This window comes from Ovis aries, chromosome 2 (assembly GCF_016772045.2).
Source record: "Ovis aries strain OAR_USU_Benz2616 breed Rambouillet chromosome 2, ARS-UI_Ramb_v3.0, whole genome shotgun sequence".
NCBI lineage: Eukaryota > Metazoa > Chordata > Mammalia > Artiodactyla > Bovidae > Ovis > Ovis aries.
The window spans coordinates 63,269,787-63,278,137 of record NC_056055.1 but is presented as its reverse complement, the minus strand read 5'-3'; the positions used below and the strand labels follow the sequence as shown (position 1 = coordinate 63,278,137).

The 8,351-nt window shown below is 38.4% G+C and overlaps 1 pseudogene; it reads left to right on the top strand.

Moving 5' to 3' along the window:
- The first annotated feature begins 7,007 nt into the window (after nucleotides 1–7,007).
- LOC101123012 (S-phase kinase-associated protein 2-like) lies at nucleotides 7,008–7,773 on the top strand (annotated as a pseudogene).
- Nucleotides 7,774–8,351: the final 578 nt, after the last annotated feature.

Here is an 8,351-nt window from a genome sequence, read left to right as displayed (position 1 = left end):
TGTCTAGGTTGGTCATAACTTTTCTTTCAAGGAGCAAGCATCTTTTAATTACATTGCTGCAGTCATCATCTGCAGTCCAAAAAAAATAAATTCTCTCACTGTTTCCTTATTTATTTGCCATGAAGTGATGGGACCAGATGCCATGATCTTAGTTTTCTGAATGTTGAGTTTTAACCCAGATTTTTCACTCTCCTCTGACTTTCATCAAGGGGGTCTTTAGTTCCTGTTTGCTTTCTGCCATCAGGGTGGTGTCATCTGGATATCTGAGGTTATTGATATTTCTCCTGGCAATCTTGATTCCAGCTTGTGTTCCTTCCAGCCTGGCATTTCGCATGATGTACTCTGCATATAAGTTAAATAAGCAGGATGATAATATACAGCCTTGACGTATTCCTTTCCTGATTTGGAACCAGTCTGTTGTTCCATGTTCAGTTATCACTGTTGCTTCTTGACCTGCATACAGATTTCTCAAGAGGCAGGTCAGGTGGTCTGGTGTTCCCATCTCTTGAAGAATTTTCCACAGTTTGTTGTGGTCCACACAGTCAAAGCCTTTGGCATAGTCAATAAAGAAGAAGTAGATGTTTTTCTGAAAATCTCTTGCTCTTTTGATGATCCAACGGATGTTGAAAATTTGATCTCTGGTTCCTCTGCCTTTTCTAAATCCACCTTGAACATCTGGAAGTTTATAGTTCACGTACTGTTGAAGCCTAGCTTGGAGAATTTTGATTATTCTTTACTAACGTGTGAGATGAGTGGAATTGTGCAGTAGCTTGAGCATTGTTTGGCATTGCGTTTTGGGATTGGAATGAAAACTGATGTTTTCCACTCCTGTGGCCACTGTTGAGTTTTCCAAATTTACTACCTAGAGAACCTTGAATATAGAAAGTATTAAGCAATGTTGAGTTAAATTTACTTGAGTTGCTTTTGAATCAGGTTAGGTAACTAGTATAATCCACTTGAAATTATCAGAAAATATCAAGATATGTAACTAAATAAAGGTAAGCACCACAAACTAATTTATTTTTCACAACACTGTGTGGCTTTCTCTATGTTGAAATTCTTTATGTGGAACTCATATGAGCTCACTATTGAATTTGCAGGGATAAAAATCAATTCTCTCATTTAGAAAGAAGCAGCTATGTAAAATTTTGCCCCAGATCCTTTACTTAAAATAGTTCCCAGTAGCGAACATTTTCTTTCTAACTTTTCTTCTCACTCCAGCTGCCTAAAAAATCCTTTTTTTCCCTCTTGCTATCATTTTATGAATTATTCTGTGTCTGCCCTTAATACAAGATTTCGGGAAACAATGGAATATATAGATATATTGAGATATATCTCTGTCACTATAGATGTACCTATATTCTAATGGAGATTTAGGGATGCAAAGTAAAACATTAATAGGCTGAAAAGTACAAGCCTGAACATAGCTTTTATAATATTTATCTCTTGAAATTTAAGTTGATAACTAACATGTTTTCAGTAACCTAACTGACACACCATTTTGTTAATTAGTATTTTTTTTAATCTTTTAATGCATTTGTGAAAAATTTCACAATGTATTATAGAGCTACTTTTTGCCTAGATGATGTTTGCATCTTTAATAAAAAATATTTTTGACATATTTTATATTTCAGAAGGTATACCAAATCAGTTTGCCTGTCCCCTATGGAAATAGTATATTTCTCCACCCAGTTGGTTTTAGGTTTGGACACTTGACTTACTTTCCCACAAAAATATGAGCAAAAGGAACACGCACTACTTTTATGTCTGTCCATCAATTTCTCATTCTTGCTCTTGCCATGAAAGAGTAGTGTGTGCTGAGGGAGGTTGTTCCTTTAGCCTTGAACCTAGAGTGAAGAAAAAACAACAATAAAAAAAAATGAGCAGATTCATAACTCTAAACCAGAAAACGTAAGTCTAACACAGTTAAAGTAGAACCATAGAAACGAGGACCATTTTGTAAGAGAGAAAGAAGTTTGCTCTTATAAGTCACTGAGATTTGGGACTATTTGACTAAGAATTTAGATAGTAGTAATGCCAATTATAAAATATGCACCAAAAAATCTTTATTATTTAAAACCTGACAAATAATTTACTAAGATTCAAGAAACATCCAGGTCTAACTTATATTTATGTATTTATCTATGGTTAGAATTTGGAGAAGGCAATGGCACCCCACTCCAGTACTTTTGCCTGGAAAATCCCATGGATGGAGGAGCCTGGCAGGCTGCAGTCCATGGGGTCACTAAGAGTCGGACACAACTGAGAGACTTCACTTTCACTTTTCACTTTCATGCATCGGAGAAGGAAATGGCAGTCCACTCCAGTGTTCTTGCCTGGAGAATCCCAGGGACGGGGGAGCCTGGTGGGCTGCCATCTATGGGGTCACACAGAGTCAGACATGACTGAAGTGACTTAGCAGCAGCTGCAGCAGCAGCTACGGTTAGAATATTTAAAAATTTAACAAATCATACATTTTAGGTTTATATCTTTTAAAATGTATACCAGAGACTTACACTTCTTGGTAAGACAGAGTATTGTCGTTAGTTGTTCAGCTGCTAAGTCATGTCTGACTCTTTGCAATCCATGGACTGCAGCACGCCAGGCTCCTCTGTCCTCCACTATCTCCCAGAGTTTGCTCAAATTCACGTTCAGAGCATTGGTTTTGTTATCTAACCATCTCACCCTCTGCTGCCTGATTTTCCTTTTGCCTTTAATCTTTGCCAGCATCAGGGTAGGCATACTTTTAAAATTATCATGAAGTTCAACCAAACGTCTGGACATATTACATAAGAGAAACATAAAAAGACACTGAAATTTGGAGAGAAGGTGATAAATTTTTCAGGGACCTCAGAAACTGAGGGAAAACAGTGGTCAGTATCCTGGATTTTTTTCTTGTCTCATATATCCCAGCTTAAAGCTGAACAAATGGGCAACAAAGAAATACCAAAAAGCACAGACAAAAAAATTATAGCAAAAGCCTGCTCTTTCACCAAAGGAATAGCCTAGCAAAACAAACCTTTTAGACAATAACCACTTTATTGCAGCTGAACACCAGACAGGATTCCTTTGGAAGGAATGATGCTAGAGCTGAAGCTCCGGTACTTTGGACACCTCATGTAAAGAGCTGACTCATTGGAAAAGACTCTGATGCTGGGAGAGATTTGGGGCAGGAGAAGGGGACGACCGAGGATGAGATGGCTGGATGGCATCACTGACTCGATGAACGTGAGTCTGAGTGACTCCGGGAGATGGTGATGGACAGGGAGGCCTGGCGTGCTGCGATTCATGGGGTTGCAAAGAGTCGGACACGACTGAGTTACTGAACTGAACTGAACTGACACCAGACAAAAAATATGTGGCCTGATTCCAATGACACCAACAAAGACTGACTGTGGAACCTCGACTTCCACACCTGTAAGGCTGCCATAAGGCAATTCAGTATCTCCACTGGGATGATGTTAGAATGACAAATAGAGAATTTCATCCTTGCTAGATGGTGACAAAGTGACTGCCTTGTCCTTTCTCTACTAGAATAGTGTCAAAGTAGGACTAGAGGAGGGTTGGAATGTTTACCATGGCCACTCTTACCATGATGCCAGTGGACCTCAAAGAGGATCGGAAACTCCCATTCCACCTAGGAGTAATGAAGAACCCTCCCTGCCCTTGAACATCACTTTAAGTGCAACAGTATAGACTGAAAGTAAAATGATGAAAGAAAGATATTAAATGCAAACATTTATCAAAGAAATGCAAGAATAGACATTTTAATATCAGACAATAAGATGAAGTGAAAGCCGCTCAGTCATGTCCAACTCTTTGTTACCCCAGGGATGCCTCTGCCAGGCTCCTCTGTCCATGGAATTCTCCAGGCAAGGACACTGGAGTGGGCCACCATTTCCTTCTCCAGGGAATTCAAGTTTCCAACATTGCAGGTGGGCAAAGAAAATTACCATAGACAGAAAAGGACATTATATGATGATAAAAGGATCGATTCACTCCACAGCTATCACAATTACATATGTATCAAATGTTATTAAGCAGCAAAATATGTAAAACAAAACCTGAGAAAACTGAAAGAAAAAGTGAACGAATTCACAATTGTAATTGGAGACCTCAACACTACTTTTTCAACAACTAAAAAGAAAGTCAGCAATTATTTAGAAGAGCTTAACAACACTATCAATCAACAAATGTCAATGATCTTATTGACATTTATAGAACGTAAAAAGTCCCAATAACAGTAGAAAACAGTAGAAATCATATGCCATGAAACACATACCAAGGCAGACCATATCTCGAGCCATAGAATGAACTTCAACAAAGTTTAAAACTTGAAATCATACCGAATGTGCTCTCTGGGAAGAAAAATTTATAGCACTAAATGCATTCATTAGAAAAGAATAAAAGTCTGAATAAACAATCTAAGCATCATCCTCAAGAACAGAGAAAAAGAAGAGCAAAAGAAATCTGATGAAAACAGAAAAAGGAAATGCTGCAGATAAGAAATCAATTAAATTAAAAAAAGGAACACAGTAGAAAAAACAATCAATGAAGCTATGAGCTAGTTCTTGTAAAGTTCAATAAAATTGATAAATCTTTAGCAACACTGACAAGAAAAAAATAGACATTATACACATCAAATGTCAGAAATTATATGGGATATTATTACAGATGCTGTGAACTTCAAAACAATACTTAGGACATGGTCCAAAGAATTCTACTTATATAATTTACATAATGCACATAATTCTACTTACATATACAAAATAGACTAATTCCTCAAAGAACATTAATAACCACAACTCACCTGATATGAATTAGAGAAACTGAATATCCCTATCAGCTCAGTGCAGTTCAGTCACTCAGTCATGTCCAACTCTTTGCAACCCCATGAATCACAGCACGCCAGGCCTTCCTGTCCATCCCCAACACCCGGAGTTGACTCAAACTCACGTCCATCGAGTCGGTGATGCCATCCAGGCATCGCATCCTCTGTCAGCCCCTTCTCCTCCTACCCCAATCCCTCCCAGCATCAGTCTTTTCCAATGAGTCAACTCTTCGCATGAAGTGGCCAAAGTACTGGAGTTTCAGCTTTAGCATCATTCCTTCCAAAGAACACCCAGGACCGATCTCCTTCAGAATGCACTGGTTGGATCTCCTTGCAGTCCAAGGAACTCTCAAGAGTCTTCTCCAACACCACAGTTCAAAAGCATCATTTCTTTGGTGCTCAGCTTTCTTCACAATCCAACTCACATCCATACATGACTACTGGAAAAACCATAGCCTTGACTAGATGGACCTTTGTTGGCAAAGTAATATCTCTGCTTTTGAATATGCTATCTAGGTTGGTCATAACTTTCCTTCCAAGGAGTAAACGTCTTTAATTTCATGGCTGCAATCACTATCTGCAGTGATTTTGGAGCCCCCCAAAATAAAGTCTGACACTGTTTCCACTGTTTCCCCATCTATTTCCCATGAAGTGTTGGGACCAGATGCCATGATCTTTGTTTTCTGAATGTTGAGCTTTAAGCCAACTTTTTCACTCTCCTCTTTCACTTTCATCAAGAGGCTTTTTAGTTCCTCTTCACTTTCTGCCATAAGAGTGGTGCCATCTGCATATCTGAGGTTATTGATATTTCTCCCAGCAATCTTGATTCCAGCTTGTGTTTCTTCCAGTCCAGCGTTTCTCATGATGTACTCTGTATAATAAGTACTAAGAAAATTTAATTTGTAATTTTAACACTTTTAGAAAAGAAGTTTCAAGGTCCAGATATTTTCAGTGTAAAATCCTACAAACATTAAAGAAGAATTAATACCAATTCTCTAATCTCTTTTAGAAAACAGAAGAGAAGGGCATACTTCTCTATTCATTTTGTGAAGTTTGGTTCCCTGATTCCAAAACCAAAGGATGTACCTGCCTTCTCTTGCCCATTACTCCCCAGTGAAAAAAGGAAAGAAAAAAAAAATCAATAGCTCTCCTAAATAAAAACATAATAATCTTTAAAATATTAGCAAATATAAGTAAGCAAAACATAAAAATATTATATACCATGACCAAGTATCCTGGGATACTAGTCTAGTTCAATATTTTGAAATCAATCAGTATAATTCACTATATTAACAGGCTGAAGAGGAAAAACTGCGGCATCATATTCAGTCCAGAAAAAATGTTGACAAAGTTTAATACTCATTTATGATAAAAGCTCTCAGAAAAGTACAAATAGAGCAGAAATTCCTCAACTGATCTAAAAAAATGCAGCTCTTGCTATTCTTAATAGTGAAGACAAGTGAGTACTTTCTTCCAACTATTGGGAACAAGGCAGGAATGTCTACTCTCACCACCCTCATTCAACATACTGCTGGAAGTTCTAAGTGGCATAAGGCATGAAAACGTGAATAAAAGGCAACACACACACACACACACACACACACAGAGAACAGAAAAGAAAGAAAGAAATCTGACTCTACCTGCAGATGATATACTTTTCTACAAAAAAACCTGATATTCCATATTGAATACTTTGCTGTTATCTTACTGATCTTATTCCAATAGGTTTCATGAGAACGTGATATGGGAGTGCTAACGAAAGACATGACACTTCAGAGTTTTCAATTATCTTCACCTGTTTTGTTCCTAGTATATTCAAATTTATTTGCATAGGATATTTATTTATTTTTATAACACTCTGAAGTTAAAAGAAGAGATTATTCAGATCCCTCTACTGTTGTTTAAGACAGTTCCAGGATCAATCCTCAGGATGAGTTCCTGGTTCTAAAAAAAAAAAAAAGTAATATAGGATAAAAATGACAGATGAAACCAAGATAATTTAAATGACACATTCAGAAGTCAACTTCCTAAGAATTCAAAGACCACCCAATGAGAGGTGTATGGAAAGGTTAGACTGTGTTTGGGAATTTGAGCATCTTTTGGAAACCTCTACCCAGATGTGGTTGGTCGACTCTTGTCCCGAGGGGTGGTTGCCTTCCGCTATCCACGATCATTTATGGAACAACTGTTAGTTGAACATTTCAGCCCTTTTCTTCTACAACACCTGGACCTGTTGAACTCTGTGATCCATGTGTCTACCCTGCATGGCCTTCTGTCTCATTGTTCCAATTTGCAGAATCTCAGCCTGGAAGGCCTCCAACTTTCAGATCCCATTGTTGATAATCTTGCTCAGAACACAAATTTACTGTGACTAAACCTTTCTGGGAGTTCTGGATTCTCTGAATCTGCCCTGAAGACTGCTGAGCAGCTCTTCCAGACTGGATGAACTGAACCTCTCTTGATGCTATGATTTCACTGAAAAGCAAGTACAGGTGGCTGTTGCACATGTGTCAGAGACCATCACCCAGCTGAATCTCAGCAGGTACCGAAAGAATCTGCAGAGATCAGACGTCTCTACCTTAGTTGGAAGATGTCCCAATCTTGTCCACCTAGACTTAAGTGATAGTGTCATGCTGAAAAATGACTGTTTTCAAGAATCTTACCAACTCAACTACCTCCAACACCTATCACTCAGCCGGTGCTATGACATAATATCTGAAACTTTATTTGAACTTGGAGAAATTCCCACATTAAAAACACTACAAGTCTTTGGAATCCTACCAGAAGGTATTCTTCAACTGTTAAAGGAAGCCCTCCCTCATCTGTAGATTAATTGCTCCCATTTCACCACCATCGCCAGGCTGATCATTGGCAACAAGAAGAACCAAGAGATATGGGGCATCAAATGCCTACTGTCACTGGAGAAACCCAGTTGTCTATGAAGCTTCTATGGCAAGATGGTGTCTCCTCTTTTCTTTGAACAGGGAAAGAAAGCAGGAAGCCCAATTGTGGAGAGCTTAGCTATTTTTATTCTTGGTTTTCTGTTGCCCTCCTCTACAAATATATTAGAGAACCACTGGTGACAGAAAACTATGACGTGATGCTTTTTAGAAATGACTATGAAAGCTTTGCCAAAGCATTTGACTGTGTGGATCACAAGAAACTGGAAAATTCTGAAAGAGATGGGCATGCCAGACCACCTGACCTGCCTCTTGAGAAACCTGTATGCAGGTCAGGAAGGAACAGTTAGAACTGTTGGAACAACTGTTGGAACAACAGACTGGTTCCAAATAGGAAAAGGAGTATGTCAAGGCTGTATATTGTCACCCTGCTTATTTAACTTATATGCAGAGTACATCATGAGAAACTCTGGGCTGGAAGAAGCAGAAGCTGGAATCAAGATTGCTGGGAGAAATATCAATAACCTCAGATATGCAGATGACACTACCTTTATGGCAGAAAGTGAAGAAGAACTAAAAAGCCTCTTGATGAAAGTGAAAGTGGAGAGTGAAAAGGTTGG